General features: G+C 36.6%; 1 long non-coding RNA gene across 1 annotated transcript; it reads right to left on the bottom strand.

Annotated features, from left to right (window-relative positions):
- Positions 1-6,756: 6,756 nt before the first annotated feature.
- Positions 6,757-8,347, bottom strand: LOC135431171 (uncharacterized). Its single transcript, XR_010436742.1, has 4 exons — positions 8,102-8,347; positions 7,971-8,042; positions 7,620-7,907; positions 6,757-6,889 (listed from the first exon to the last, which is right to left on the bottom strand). It is a non-coding gene; the product is annotated as an uncharacterized LOC135431171 (long non-coding RNA).
- Between the last annotated feature and the right edge of the window lie 235 nt (positions 8,348-8,582).

Genomic DNA, 8,582 nt, shown 5'->3' with positions numbered 1-8,582 from the left:
CATGTATTCGTTAACGAAAAGTCGGTAAAATACACAGCGTTCGTCACCCCTTTAGGGCAGTTCAAGTTCTTAAGAATGCCCATGGGAGTCAAAAATGCATCTGCAGTGTTTCAACGATTCATTAATAAAATATTTTCCGATATGATCAAAGACAACAATGTTATTGTTTACATACCAAAACTAGTAGAACCCGAAAAAAAAATATTTTGGGACACAATCATAGACCAAGTAGAATATGCACTTAACAATACACAGTATCGTATCATTAAACAAACCAAGTAAAATGTTTTTCAAAACACAACAAAAACACTGTCATAGATAGTTAAAGGAAAAGCTAGAAGAAATAAATTCAACGCCAGTAACAGAAACTCTAACAAAAAACAGAAAAGATGCAGAGAAAAATAAAAAAAAAGCTAAGGAAAAAATACGAGAAACAGTATAACAAAACTAAAACTAAAGCCTAAAAAGTAAAAAGGTAGTGTAATGGTAAACAATTTTGACGCAACTATAGGCGCATCTAGAAAGTTGATTCCAAAACACAAAGGGCCGTATATGATAGTGAAGGTAATTCGAAATGACAGATTTTTGTTAAAAGACTTAGTAGGATTCCAGGCTTAAAGGTATAAAGGTGTATGGAGCAAACAAAATATAAGACATTGGATGAAAAGAAAACAATAAAAAACTGTTTATTCCCTATTAGACTAACAACTAATTTTGCACCCCTATCGCTTCAATTTTGCTCAACTAGTTATGCCTTGCATGAACCTTTCAGGGTTCTCTGTGATGAATATAACAAGCATTACAGACTATTCTGCTCTATTCTCCTCCTCGTATAAAGTCTTCTATTCTAAATTATTTAGCTAGTAGATAGTCTTATTTTTATTTGTAATTGTATTTGTGCATATACTCGTAATTATGTATTCGTCCTTTTTTTTTACTGTGCAACTCGTGTCGTACGTTACACGACTGCGCCCCTCGGTCGGTTGGGTGGGAGGTGGAATGCAGTACATAATCGGGATAAATAAATATACTATTCTAGAAGCTACATGTTAAGTTTGGTGACGATATTCGAAAACTTTCCCCGTCTCCAAGTCATCGATAAAAATCGATATCGAATTCTTGTTTTTTTTACCAATTTTGGTAAATAATATGAGCTAGAGTCACCAAACTTGACATGAAGCTTCGAAAATAGTATATAGTGATCAAGTATCTTTTATTTTATACCTACCGCCACCTCCCCGCTACTACCACAAATCTATAATAATAATCCAACTTGTATTGTCTACCAAATTAATCAACAATTTATATGCAATTGGGTTTTTGAGAATACACAAATATTCGATGTCACAATAAGATGTACTTGCGAAAATTGCATAAAGATCGGTTAAGAAACACAAATGTGCGCACGTGTTAGCAGCAGCAAGCGCAAATTTCAAGAATTTCTGTATACATGTACACACACACATTCATGCGTGTCTGCTTTGAATTCTATCAACAGCATTGCAATTGCGATTGTATTGTTTTCTGTGCTGCTATTTTGGTGTGGCTTTTGGATAGAGGCGGCGGCAGGTAGTGCATTCTGCAGCGAGTTCGAGAACTACCGAGGAAATTATTTATTTTTTTGGCTGGTGTGGCTGTTGAGTAGAGGCGGTGGCCAGTAGTGCGGTAAGTTGCGAGTTCAAACCGTGTCAAGAAAACGTTTTTTTTTAATTTGTTTTCATTTCTACTAAAGCAAACGAGCGCGTAAAGCGTGCTGCATTTGGTATTGAAATAAGAGTGTTCTGGGTATCCCCTAGTCGGGAGCTCCCGACTAGAACCTCTTACTTGTTCTTAAGTAAAGCCATACGATTTATATAATATATTTAAATACATACCATATATTATATTATATATATTTCTACATTATATCTAATATATATCATGAAATTAAAAAAATATCAATGTAAATTTATTATATTTAATAAATTATTATAATTATATTAATTTTTAATATTTAAACTTTATTAATTAAATTTTAAAGAATTATTTTAATTATTTAAAATACCAATTTTAAAAGATTACATTAAAATGCCTAGGGCAAAAAAGTTGTCAGTTCTTAATAGATCTCAGAGACAACGAGCTAGAAATCAGTTAAATAGGTATAATTCGGAATATGCTGAGCAGGAGAGGATAAACAATGTGGAGGGCTTGATTACAATTTTACCGAATAACTTATTAGCAACAGCGTAGTTCTTTTTAATACTTTATTGTTCATCGTGCGATATAGAACTGAACTCACTCGAACACAATAATGCTATATAGCGTCATAATGTTAATGCTTTTGTAAAAGTGTGTGAATGACAATGTTATATGGAACTGAGTGATGTATGAATGCATGTATATCTATGTTGCTATGAGTATTTATCCTGCTACAACTCGGCCATCCTGACAGCATGATCTCCTGATCATGCTAAATATAATATGTATAATGCTACATGAATCTTAAGTATACATACATTATTATTATTATTATTTTTTTTTTCTCCATCTCTGGTTTTTGTTCTTATTTTAATTTAACTTATTACCTTCCTCTTATGCTAATAATGTAATAAATACATATATTATTATTTTATAAACAGTTTTTTATTGTTTTCTTTTTCATCCAATGTCTTATATTTTGTTTGCTCCATACACCTTTATACCTTTAAGCCTGGAATCCTACTAAGTCTTTTAACAAAAATCTGTCATTTCGAATTACCTTCACTATCATATACGGCCCTTTGTGTTTTGGAATCAACTTTCTAGATGCGCCTATAGTTGCGTCAAAATTGTTTACCATTACACTACCTTTTTACTTTTTAGGCTTTAGTTTTAGTTTTGTTATACTGTTTCTCGTATTTTTTCCTTAGCTTTTTTTTTATTTTTCTCTGCATCTTTTCTGTTTTTTGTTAGAGTTTCTGTTACTGGCGTTGAATTTATTTCTTCTAGCTTTTCCTTTAACTATCTATGACAGTGTTTTTGTTGTGTTTTGAAAAACATTTTACTTGGTTTGTTTAATGATACGATACTGTGTATTGTTAAGTGCATATTCTACTTGGTCTATGATTGTGTCCCAAAATATTTTTTTTTCGGGTTCTACTAGTTTTGGTATGTAAACAATAACATTGTTGTCTTTGATCATATCGGAAAATATTTTATTAATGAATCGTTGAAACACTGCAGATGCATTTTTGACTCCCATGGGCATTCTTAAGAACTTGAACTGCCCTAAAGGGGTGACGAACGCTGTGTATTTTACCGACTTTTCGTTAACGAATACATGAAAATAACCATTCTTTAGGTATAGCTTTGAAAACACAGTTTTGATAACTAATTAATCTAATAAATCATCGATATGTGCCTTGTTGAGTTTCCTAAAATCTATGCGTAAACTCATGTCTCCAGTTTTCTTTTTTACTAACACTAATGGTGCTGCGTGCTCTGAATCACTAGGACGTATTTTGCCATTCTGTAAATATTCATCTAATAATTTCTGACGTTTTTCTTTTTCAATATAAGCCAATCGCCGTTTAGAACAACTAAATGGCTTATTGTTTTCTAACCGTAGTTTAATTTCTGCTCTAATTTTTGGGCTATCTGGTCTGATTGCTTTTAAATATCTCTCCTAAATTATTTTTACAAATCTGCACTTTGTTTCTTCACTACAACTATATTCACTTGTTGTGTCGTAAATGTTCAACATTTTATCTTCGAAATTGTCTGATTCTATCTCATTATTAATCGTTTCAAAATTAATCGTGGTTGACGATGTATATGTTGATCTTTCGTTTTGCTCAAACCAGGTTGCACATTATTATTATTTTCTTCTTAATTTTCACTAAGTCCTAATTTATCCGTTGCCTCTTTAGCCTCTCTCGCTTGCTGTTGCTGTTGTACCCGTTGTCTGTTGTATAACTGTTTTCACGGTTTTATCCGTTGTCTGTTGTGTAACTGTTTGCACCGTTGTAACCGTTGCCTGTTGTAAAACTGCTTGATCAGTTGTATAACCACTATCAATGTCTTTGATAATATCTTTTTGAAAAACTTCCCTAATTTCACTTACTACATTGCCGTCCTTGATTTTTGTATCCACCGCTTTCAATAGACTGAAAAAGATCTAACTCGATGATCTGTTCTAGTGGTGTTTGGATCAAACCCTAAATTGCATCACTAACCATACAATGCATAGACATGTCAAACAGCAGAATAATCGTATCCCGATAAATCGTCAACGAGGGAACCCCAAGGGTGCCTGCGACCATTTTAGTGTGCCCAGATAGAGTAAGACTGCTAAGAGTGGCAGCCGAATGTCCGGCCTAAAAAGCCGAGCGTTCAGTATAAAGCCGCATCTCGCTCAGCGCACAACGTCGATGCGGCTGATGTTATTTGTTAATGTATGTATGTTAGTTTTAAATCCTTACAGCCCAAAAACATACATATGTGTGTATGCATGTGCAGAGTTTGCCTCGCTCCCACTCATTGCTTTGCGCGCTTTTGTGCATCTCTTTCTCCATGCATAACTTCTCAAAAACCTCGAGATCTACAAACATACATGTGTTTGTGTTGTGTTGCAAGCCAGAGATATTTTCTTCAATTGTGTGCCTTTTATGCCTGTGGTAGCAAAAGGCACACACATTCAAATGCTCTATCTTGTATTTTTTGGCATACTTGAGCTGTGTGAACAGTCAACGAAAACAGGTGACTTGTCGCTCGCTTGCTTTTCGATATGGAAAAAATGCAAGTGATATTTTTATGTATTTTTTGACATTTTAAAAGTTTAGGGTTAAAGGGTTTTATGACAGGTCATAACGGTAAGAATGTCTAGCATGCGTCTGCATCCATATCAAAGTGCAAACGAGAGACAGGTGCACCATTTTTCGTTGACTGTCCACACAGAAACTAGGACAGTGCCGGCGCCTAAATTTACGCATCCAATGATGAAAATATCTCTGTCACATGACAAACCCTTGATCACACACATTTGTGTGCATGTGTGTGTGTGTGTAGAGCTCGAAATTCAGAAATGCCAAAAACTTCGAATCTAAAAAATTTGCATCGAACAGGCAGGCAACAAACAGGCACACAAGCGCATAAATACTTCCATCCATATAGAAAAGTGCGTAAGTATATGTGCTTGGCCATCCCAAAAAGTTACCATGTACAGATGCCAACGTTCAGGTACCCTTACCGTTACAACAAGCATGGAAAATAGAAGTTTTGCACATGAACAGGCCAAACCCTTTAATAATATCACACGACTGTTTCCTCGAAAGAGTGTGCGTGTGCACAAGTAGCAAGTCGCAATAATTGAGCATTTTCAATTTTTGGTGTTTTCTTAGAATTATTCGACAAGCCGACGATGAATTACACTTGCAGAAATACGACTTAGTTTTTTTGTTTATTTTAAACAAAATAGGTCCCCTCAGTAAACAAAAAAATTAGAATATAAACTATAAATATTTCATTTGGGTCATTTAAGTTTTTTATTAAATCAAAATAAATCAGATGTTTCTCATTATGCCTGACTGGGCGTACAAGTTAGAGCATTTGAATGTTTGTGCCTTTTGCTACCACAGGCACAAAGGGCACACAATTGAAGAAAATATCTCTGGCTCGCGTCAAACGCCGTGACCTACTTGTGCGCACATCCACGAAACACAAACACAGGTATTTTTGTAGATTTCGAGGTTTTTGAGAAGGTATGCAGGGAGAAAGAGATGCTTGGGCTGTGAGGATTTAAAACTAACATACATATATTAAAAAATAGCATCAGGCGCAGCGACGTTGTGCGCTGAGCGAGATGCGGCTTCATACTGTCTATGTCGATGTCTATGCATTGTATGGTTAGTGATTGCATGCATCTAAAAAAGTTCTACTGACTGCATCATAACTCATAAACTCGTTTGTTTCTACTGTCAATTAAAACAACATTTTATTGATCCTTTTAGTACAAAGCATAATATTTTTCCAAATATTTTAAAGCAAATTTTATTTAATCCAAAATAAATTTCTGGCTCATGTTGTAATTCGGCCTCTTTGGGCAATAGACATTTTTTTATTAATGAAATGGGACAACTCGAGTCTATAAGGCATGCTGTATTGAGGGGATATGCAATGAAGTTTGTAAAATTAATTTTAAAACATCTTACATAATTAGGTGCCATCATAGTCCATCGCTATTTTCTTGTCTTGTGCTAGTGTCATTGCTGGTGTTAAAAATTCGATCGCTTTGTTTACATTTGAGTGCTGTTTTTGTTCAACACTGCCGCCATTATCGACGGTTACTTTGTGGGTGTTGCCATTCTCAGCATTATCAATATTAATGTTTCGAATACTATCGATATCACGACTGCTGCTACTGCTGGGATCGTCTATATCGTTTGCGTTGCCACTGTGATTGTTGTTTGAGAAGTCATTGACGGCACGACTTTATGCGCTTTCAAACTCCGCCAAAATCTGTTGAAACTCAATTTTGCTGGCTTCAATTTCTGCACGCAGCTGCTGTAAGAAGTTGATTTCATTTCGCGCGTCGTGTCTGGTTACGCTTGCGCCTAATGACGCTGTTTCCTTTTAAATGCTTATGCCCGGCTGCAAGCTATATAAAGGCTCAAAAGCACTTGCTGTCTTCTGCACCTGGTTTGGTGATGCTTCAATTTCGCAATATACCTCGATTGGTGCATTGTTTCTTGCATTGTTTCCGTAATACTGCGAATTTCTTCAATGTCGCTTGCATCATGGGCTTGATCAGCGTTGGCAGGTGGCGCCATGCCTCGCACTTCTGACGAAATTGCGTTGAGGCGCGCCGTTAACTCGGCCTTGGTGCCTGTGGTTGGAAGTTTTAGTGCCGCAAACCATTTTTTCAGCTGCACGACTGTGAATTAGACAATATTAACACTAATGTGAATAACAATGTTATATGGAACTGAGTGATGTATACATGAATATATATCTATGTTGCTATGTGTGTTTATCCTGCTAGAACAACAAAGAGTCTCAACGAGATTGTAGGGAAAATGAAGGTTTTAGCCAACCTATGAGAAATAGGAATAGGCAACAAAACCGAATTCGCAGACAAGACCTAGTTTACTGAGTCAATGTCAAGAGACATGTTGCTTATTGATATATCGGTGCGGGCCCTTAGAACCTTAGAGCGATCCAAATTTTGCAGGGGTGGCACCGGCAAGCTCAGGATCCACTGCCTTAAACAAAAAAAGGTGAGAGAGCGTAGGCGGTTGCCCGCCCGATTCGCTCCTAAAAATATTGTAGGGAGTGCGGATCGGATGCCCTTGCTAACGCTCTTGGCCTACAATTGGTCCGTTGACCTAAAAATGCTGCTGCTCATATGGGCAGCAATGGTGACCACATTTGAATGTATGCGTGTTCCGAATTTCGGCATCTATGATGTTGCTGCCCAAATGTATAGCCGGGTAGTTCGATTTTGTCAGAATTAAGTTTTTCTTTTTGCATGTCGGCCCTGTACTAAACAATTCTAGAAAAAGTTTTAAACCGGCCAACCAATCCGACGCGTACAAAAAAAATAACGAGCAATTTTGTTGTTTAATAATTAAACTTTAACAAGATATACAAAATTTAAAACTTACATGCGACACGGGACGAACAAATAAAGATAAGACGATAAATAAATAAAAACCCACGGTTCCGGCAACGAAGGGACCAGCTCTCTGACCCAAGAGGCCAACAGTTTCACACCCAGGCCAGGTTTCGGCTCAGCGGCGCACGTCAGCCATACCCTCGGCGCACTTATCGAGGCTATCCCGAAGGATAGGCTAAGAAGCGGCCACGGGCGAGACCACGCCCACACCATCCAAGTGAGTCAGTTCCATGTCGTCCTTCCTCGCCCGAGTAACAGGCATGTTCGAGACCCCTGACTGAGAAAAGCTTTTTGCCATTATTAGATTCAGTACTTTAAGATAAATTAAATATGTACTTACGCCTAGTTTCACGCCAAACTTTCTAAAGCGCGAACAGCGAGTGAACGATCCAAATGTTATTGCATCGGCCTACTAATTATAAAAGTTAAAATTTTGTTACTTGCACGAACAATACACCCATACATACATACCTTAAAATACCCTTTCAATCGCCCCCTACCGCCACCCAGATGGCTCTTTAGGTAGGGTAAGGTAGATTTAAGCGATTTAATACCTCAAATACCTGCTGCGCGACTGATTATCGTGGCACACCCGGTTATAGGTTCATTTACGTGGGTATCTTGTTCCCATTGGTGCAACGATTACATTATAATTGCCTCCTTTCCGTTTTTTTCGCGGCGACTGGCAACAAACTTTGTTCATTTTAATGTTGTAAAATTAATCTACTCTGTAAAAAAATAAAATTTTAGATATTAGTGTCAACTATCAATGTGAGAATACAATAATTATACGCACCTGTTAAATGTAAGGAATGCCAGCTCGCATAAAATGATAAATAGCTTAGTGGAGATATCCTGCAAAGAGAAATCCAATAAGAAATAATAGTAATTGTTAATAATTTTAAGGAAATGCAACCAATTATATGCAAACACTGAAGAACGAAATGTCCAG

The sequence above is a fragment of the Drosophila montana genome, unplaced genomic scaffold, assembly GCF_035044405.1.
Source record: "Drosophila montana isolate Dmon_TW-CO22-7 unplaced genomic scaffold, ASM3504440v1 contig_3139_1, whole genome shotgun sequence".
Classification (NCBI taxonomy): Eukaryota; Metazoa; Arthropoda; class Insecta; order Diptera; family Drosophilidae; genus Drosophila; species Drosophila montana.
Note: the sequence above shows the minus strand (reverse complement) of the source record. Positions and strands in the feature narration are given on the sequence as shown.